The sequence below is a fragment of the Vombatus ursinus genome, unplaced genomic scaffold (assembly GCF_900497805.2).
Source record: "Vombatus ursinus unplaced genomic scaffold, bare-nosed wombat genome assembly UNPS02010284.1, whole genome shotgun sequence".
Classification (NCBI taxonomy): domain Eukaryota; kingdom Metazoa; phylum Chordata; class Mammalia; order Diprotodontia; family Vombatidae; genus Vombatus; species Vombatus ursinus.
The window spans coordinates 17,006,207-17,014,946 of NW_020950062.1; positions in this window are offsets into that span (position 1 = coordinate 17,006,207).

Genomic DNA, 8,740 nt, shown 5'->3' on the forward strand with positions numbered 1-8,740 from the left:
TTACATTTTATATCTCTTAAAATGTAAATTTATATTTTCTCTGAAAATTATTTTTACAAATCAAAGTCAACAGTAACTTATTTTTAATTCACATCAAATCAATTTCTCTTCAGTAATGACTAGAGTTGAAAATTATGTTTCAATTTTATTATTCCTTTGTCCAGTATCATTATCACCATTTGATGCTATATAATTTTAGACCATTAATTTCAAAATACCTATTTGAAATTAAAACCTTAAAATCGTGTTTTACAAAGGATTTTACAAATGGCTTTGAATTACCTTCTCAATTACTGAATTTTTGCTAATGAGAAATTTACAAGCAGAAGTTGAAAAACTTTTTATTAGGGATGGTGCAAAATGAATCCCTTGAAAGCGCTGGGCTTATGATCCATTATTTTCCCTCCAAATAAGACATTACATGATTCCAATAAAAACTAGAACTCTATCTTTTAGTCAAGATAAGATTGTTTTAAAAGATTTAGTAAGCAGCTAATGAAATGCAGAGACTGTAACAAAGAGTGGGGTGGGGAAGATGCCTAAGATCAATCAAATGAAAGATGTAGAGGTCATACTACATGATATAATGGGAAGAGCAATGGTTCTGAAGGTCAAAAAGGATATGATACTCACCCCTTATGTGACCTTAGGTAAGTTCCATGGCACCCTCCATGGACTTCAATTTATACATTTGTACAGTGAGGGGAATTGGATTAGAGAGAATCTGGTGTCCTTTCCAGCTCTAATTCGTGTGTGTGTGTGTGTGTGTGTGTGTGTACACACATTTCTACACATACATACATATATACATATATGCACAAATGTACATATATAAAACCTGTGAATTAATATATTGAATTTTGTATGTATATATGCTATGTAATATAATCAAATGACACATACAATTAATACAAAACCGAATATTGTCTATATGGAATATAATATTAAATACCATATAGCATGTATTAATATAATATTATCCTATGGTATATATTTTACAATCAAATATGTGCATAGACACATGGATTTATTACCATTATTCGAGTGGTATAGATATATGAGCATATATGCAAATGAATATAACACACAAATTACAATTTTGAATAATAAAGATGTAGAGCTGATAAGAGATTGTCTTTAGCTTCATTCAGAAGATTGCATTTATATTATTGTGCCAATTTTAAGAGTTACATTTTAGGAAAGAAAATGATGTTAGGTGGGGAAGAAGACAATGATGAGAATGGTTAACACACCTAAAGAAGATATGATATGATGAACATTTGAAGAAATTGAAGATGTTTTACGTGGAGAAGGGAAGGCAGAGTTATCATAATGGTTATATTCAAACATTTGAATGGCTATCAGATGGAAAAAGGATTAGGTTTATTATACTTTTCCCCAAAGGATAAATTTGGCAACAATTGGAGAAATTAGGATGGATGGAAATTTGGGCTTGAAGACAGGAAAAAGCAACTTCCTACAACTACAGCTGTCAAAAAGTAGAAAAATTCCCTTGAGAATTCAATTCAATTCAGAAAGTATATAATTAGCACTAACTAGGTTTCACACATTTTAATAAGTATTGGAAATTCAAAAATAAATTGAAGCAGTTACTCATGTAGTTTGTATTCTGCTGGCAGAAAGAAACATATATATATATATATATATAGTTCAGCATGTAGTAAATACATACATACATACATATATGAAATACATATATACATATATGAAATACATATATACCTATTATATATGTGTATGTTCCTATACATGTGAATTAAATATATATGTCTAAATGCAAGTAAATATGTGTATATATGCATATATGTTTATGCACGTATACACACAGACACAAAAACTAAATACAAAGTAAGTTGAAGATGGAAGGGTCACTAAAAACTAAGGAAATTGAGAAAAATGAGTAGAGGGTGGCATTGTAGATAAGGCATAAAGGAACTTATAAAGTTGAGAAGGAAGAGCAGATGTAGGGAAGATTTGTTGTCAGCTAGATGTATAAGTGCAAGGAAAGTTCGTGGTCAGCTACACATAAACAAAAAAGCAGGAAGTGGAAAAGGAGGGAGAAGGCAATGATTATATTTTCGTCTTAAGCTTTTTTATGGTGATATTTCTCATTTAAAATAAACTAACCAAAAATGATTTTTGGTTTTGTTTTTGGTTTGTTTGTTTGCTTGATTTTATTTTTGTTTTTGTAAGATCGAAGTAGCTTTAGAAGTGAAAATTGGGGGATCATGAACAATTGTAACTTTTGGGTGAGTAGACCTTAAAAGGCAATTGGATATAATTTAGTCACTGAGAATTAAATAGGGAACAAAAAGGAATATCTTACCCTAAGTCAGACTTTACCCTTAATCACTAAGAAACACAAGTCAAAAACCATTTAAGCCAAAGACCATAAAGGCACCAATGAGCTGGAAAACTACGACTCAGCATTCCAAAAATTTGGCCTGGGATAAAGTGTCTCCTTCTTGAGAGGAAATACTTTTTTTAACCAAGGGTCTGGGAAACATGCAGATGTGTATGTGCGTGTATGTGTGTGTGTGTGTATAATTATGTATATATATACATATATAATTTTATACACACATATACATATTCATATATATACATACATTTATATTATGTATTTATATGCATGTATTTATATATAAGTATATATTTATATAAGCATATATAAATATATATTTATATATAAGCATATATATACATGCATGTATAGATGTATATACAGGCATTTACATGTATATACATACACATATATGTATGTATATATACACACATACATACATAGAGAGAGAAACAGAAAGGACAGAGAGATAAAGATAGAGACAGAAAAGGAGTATATGTAGGTGTGTTTGTTTTCCCTTTCCTGGTCTGAGAATTAGGTGTTTTAGTGCTTTTGCCTTCCTATAAGTTCTATAACAAGTTTCTAGACTCTAAATTAAAAGAGTGATGGCAGAGACCACACCACTTTTAAGCAAGAGTTAACATCCTGTCAGACAAATCTAGCTGAGTTCAGAAGCTGAGAGAAGAGAAACTTCACAATCTCCTGCCTAATTTAGTTGTACCTGGTACCAATCAGAAGTTATCATTGGACCAATGAAATAATGTTGAGTAGTTCCCACAAAAGAGCAGTGGGGAGTAATTTCTGATGGAGACTGTATACGCAAGTGCATACTTGGCAGAATCATGACTCCTGGCAGAGTTTACACATCCAACAGTCGGCACTTACTTTGTGAAGCCACTGACAAGGAGGCCCAGCAAGAGGAATACAATGATGTCACCTGAAGACATCAGTAGCCCTGAAACATTGGAGACTTGTACATCTATATCTTCCCACTGGTTGTCTTTGCATTTATGGGAGAGTATGCACCAGATAACAGGGGGAAATTGATACCTTTCTTATTTAAATTTATTTAAATGTCTTTAATGTGAATTAGTGTTTCATTTTTGTGCCCAGCAAACTAGTAAAGGTAAACATTTTATGGAGATTCCCCTCTGTAAGTTGTAGTTGTGGCTGGGAGCTTTTTCTCAAGTTTGCCAGGAATAGGGCACCACCTATGTAAAGGCACAGAAGATGGAGAAGGAATTGAGAAAAACAATTATTTCTCTCTCATATTATTATACAGTATCTATAATTGGGGAGACACCAGCAATTTTTTCCTGTCCTATTTCCTTGTCCAAGATTCCAAGGAAAGGGCTAATGGAAGATAGGATTAACATTTTCTTAATCCTGAGTATTGCTACTTTACCCAACTAAATCAGACTTCAAATCCATAATGAAACTCCCCCTTTTTAATTAATTTATTTTGATTTATCAACAATCACTTCCATATGCTTTTGAGTTTAAAATTTTTCTCCCTCTTCCTCCCCACCAACCTCCCCAAGACGGCACAATCTGATATAGGCTATATGTGTACATTGCTATTAAACATATTTTCAAATTAGTGATGTTGTAAGTAAGAATTAGAACCAATAGGAGGAACCACCAGAAAGAGGAAACAAAACTTAACAGAAGAAAAAATAGCAAATAGTATGCTTCAATCTGCATTCAAATTCCATTGTTCTTTCTTTGGATGTGGATAGCGTTTTCCATCACGAGGCCTTTGGAGATGTCTTAGATCCTTGTATTGCTGGGAAGGGTTAAGTTTATCAATATTAGTCATCACCCAACATGACTGTTATTGTGCACAATGTTCTCCTGGTTCTGCTCACTTGACTCAGCATCAGACCATACAAGTCTTTCCAGGTTTTTCTGAAGCCAGCTTGTTCATCATTTCTTATAGCACAATAGTATTCCATTATATTCATATACCACAACTTGCTTCAGCCATTCCCCAATTGATGGGCATCCTCTCAATTTCCAGTTCTTTGCCACCACAAAAACAACTGCTATAAATATTTTTGTACATGTGGGTCCTTTTCCCATTTGTATGATCTCTTTGGGATATAGCCCTAGAAGTAATATTTCTGGGTCAAAGGGCATGCACATTTTTATAGCCCTTTGGGCATAATTCCAAATTGCCCTCCAAAATGATTGGATCATTTCACAACTCCACCCACAATGCATTAGTGTAACACCCTAATGCTCAGACTTGGGTGAGGGATACATTCTTTGTTTAGATTGCCCAAGGCTGGAGGTAACTTAGAACTAAAAGATGTAATCAAAGTTCCTTTGAATGGTTTCAGTCTCTCATTGTAATATTCCTACTCTCGTTAGTTGTTAATAGATCAGAGTTGATTGCTACCCTTGGGAACATCCCTCTTCCAATGAACAACTATGCTGTGAGCCTGCTGTCATGATTGTCTTCAGTGTAAGAGAGAGATGGCCAAATGACCATTCTTTTACTAATAAAAATACTGACAGTATTAATAAAATGAATAAACTACCAAGAAATTATATCTCTCAAACTTTTTAAACAACCCAGATGGCATATATGGGAGAAAGCAAGTAAGTCAATTTGTTTGGAATGTAGAATTCATGAGAACAAGTAATATACCACCAATCTAAAAAAGAAATATGAGGACTAGACTGTTTAAAACTGTAATGCAAAACAGAAAAAAATATTTTTTTAGTTTTTTAGAAATATTTATCTATCTCTATATTTTTATTTATTTGTAGTTTTCCAACATTCACTTTTATAAGATATTGAGAAATTTTCTCCCCTTCCTTCCCTTTCCCCCTCCTCAAGATGGTATGCAATCTGATTAAAGCCATACATGTACAATCATACTAAATACATTTCCACATTAGTCATATTGTAAAGAAGAATGAGAAACAAAGGGAAAAACCACAAGAAAGAAGAAACAAAAAAAAAGAAAAAAAGTGCGCTTCAATCTGCATTCAGATTCCATAGATCTTTCCCTGAATGTGGATAGAATTTCCATCATGAATCTTTTAGAATTGTCTTTGATTCTTGCACTGATGAGAATAGCTAAATTTTTCAAAGTTAGTTATCAAACAATGTTACCTTTGCTTTGTACAATGTTTTCCTGGTTCTGCGCTTTCACTCAGCATCAGCTCATGCAATTCTTTCCAGGTTTTTCTGAAGTCTGCCTGTTCATTATTTCTTATGGAACACTGGCATTCCATTACATTCATATATCCCAACTTGTTTAGCCATTCCCTTCTCAGTGACACTATAAATCTAGTGGTAAGAGAATATTGTATTGCAAAGACCCAAATATGACCCATGTTTGGTCCTCCAGGTGATACTGAGGCCAAGCTGTGTTGCAAAAGAACACCAACCATTTCCTTTTAAGTTATTTAGAGAAATGGAACTTTTTTCCAAATTTTTAAAAGACAACTCAAAGACAAATTTTTGGGACTTGAAAAGGATTGACCCATCACAGTCATGGAGGCTGGAGAAGTCCCTCTGTGGAGAAGGGTCCTGGGATGTTGAGGGAAGTAAGCCTCAGAAAATCAAAAAGCATCTGTAGTTTCCCCAATTCTCTAGCATCCTAGAGAATTGAGAGAATAAGACACACAGTTCCAGATAAGGCATCCCCTATTCTCTGGAAGGTGTGCCTAGGTCCAAGACAGCCTTGTAACTGTCTAACCCAATTAGAATCTGAAAGTATCAGGCCTGAAACACACCTCCAAGCATTCCTAGGTGCTTGGAAAGTGACCCCAACTATGGAGTGAGAAAGGGGTAATGAGAGAGGGGAGGCTTACTTACTTTCTGGTCTTTGACTGGAAAAGGGCTTGAGATTAAGCAGTTTTCCAAGACAGGGAACCATGTTTTATGGCGTAGGGATGGTAGGAACCCTGAAATGAAAGGGTACAGGGCACAGGTCTTCCTCAAAAGAATTTTATCACTCAAGCCTTCTTTCAATCCAAGTAATGAGTTTATTATGACACTGGTTGGGGTGGCAGAGATTCTTAGTGAGTCTGAGTATTTGATAAGGAACAAGACTGATACTTTTATAGGGGAAAAGATTGTGGGAAGATTTTGATTGGATGTATGAGTGAGAAGTAGCCTAATGTAGTCCAGAAGTAACAGAGAAAGAAGGATTTGGCTGGGCCAGAAGACACAATGAAAGGACAGTTAAAAGGATTATTGACTGGGATGGGCCAGATGCCTCAGGTGAACCTGGGTATCTTTCTGTGGGAAAGTTCAAGGACTGAGGCTCTTTTCTTTTTGGGAGTCCATATCCCATGCCCCATCAGTTCCATTAAGGAGCTCTGTTTTCATATGCCTCCAACAATAACTATTTCTAACTTTTATCATCTTTGCCTTTCTTCTTCATATGAGATAAAATCCCAAGAATTTAATATTTCAGTTTCTTTATGAGAATACATTAACACATGCAATAGAAAAGATAATAAATACAATACGATATAACAAGATAAAGAGAATCATTGTAATCAATGTCTTAGATACATCTAGCTGGACAAAAATGTACTTTCCGCTGGAAGGTGACTGTAACACAGCTTCTTTTCTATTGCTTGACTCCTGATAAGTAAAGCTCACATTCATTTATAAAAGCATGCTAACCCTCACACTTATCCCTCCCCATCACTCTTCTCAAAGAAAATCAAAGAAAATCTTCTGTCTCTAATAAAGAGAGCAGAAACAACTTTAAAAAAAAAACAATAGAACACAAAGCCATATATTTCTCTTCAATTAAGGAAATTTGAGAAAAACAGAAGAGTTAAGAATATGGAAGGAAGGAAAGCAATTTCTATGGGTTCCTTTTATTTATATTCTTACTAGCAAGGTCCATTAAACAAGTACTTTTAAAGTGATTGGAATTTGGATTTTTTTTAAAGTGCTGTAATTTGGAAATCTGAGTCATATTTCCCTAATTTTACTTATAGAAGTCATATAATTCACCACTGGTTGGTCACCAAAATCTAGGCTAATGTCTTTGGCTTGCTCATCTGATTTAAATAGTTTTCTGTATTTAATAACATTCTTCTTCAGTATTATAGTAAATATATTACAAATGAAGACTACTCTATATGCAAATTTGAAATAATCCAAAAGCAGCATCTGTTGACACAACTGCATATGGTGTATAGTTATTCCATTTCATTTATTGTATAAGACAATAATTTCAAATTCTCCCTATTTTTGTAGAGGAGTGATGGAGTGTCAGTCTCAGTGTATCCAACAGTAAATAGGCTCATTATTTACACGCCATAAAGGTCAGACAAGCCAAAATCTTTAAAAATATGTCCGATTAAGTCTCATTACATCTTAAAAACAAAATAACTTTCCTGCCCTCTTAATGTATGCTTATAGACATAATGAGACTAATTTTGTTTTTAGAGCACTTAAAAGGAACCATTTCTTCCTACATTCCAGAATCTGCCAAGTTATTCTTAACTCAAGGACAGAATTGTTTTACTATGATTAGGGACGGAGGAGTAAACTTTCCCATTGCTTTGTTTTCCTATTCCTGATTGAGAAATCTACAAAGAAAAAAAAATAATTCACATATCTAAAATAATTAAATGTTTACAAACATTCTTCCACCATAGTCTTATATAAATAAATAGTAAACATGTTGTTATTTGTCTTTTTTATAGATGAAGATTCTGAAGTTTAGAAAGGCTGCTTGACTTTTCCCCACCCACTTGGTTGTAACAATGAACTTCTCAGGAAGTATTTGAACCAAGATATATTGATATTAAGATGGATTCTTATTTGATTATGCCATACTGACTCTAAATAATACTAATCACTCAAATTTATGCAGTGTTAAAGTCTTACCTTATAAGAGCTCCATATGGCAGGAAGTACAAGAGTACTTTATTTAGCCCATTTTTTCGTTGTCAAAGAGACTCAGAGACATTCATTAACTTGCCAATTGGTGACCACATGGGTAATGTGTCACAGGTGGGAATTTAAAATTCCTGTAGATGTCCTATCTCTATAATGGCAAGAAAGAAAGAAAAATCCAAGAGATATGCTTTTCAAGTTGAATGAATGGGTGACATTTAGTTTGCCTGACAGATTCACCCATGGGAAGCAATTATGATTTGCAGTTTTATGAAGACATTTAATTCCCTTAAACTGAGGATAAATATTGATCTTTCATGTAAGCTGGCATCTTAGTTGATTTCTAAGATCATGAAATTGGACAAGATGATTCTTTACAGCAACAATAACAGACTGATGACAATAGGGATAAAAACTAGGTTTTTAGAGGTTGCCATTGGGGGGAATATAGATAGATAGATAGATAGATAGATAGATAGATAGATAGATAGATA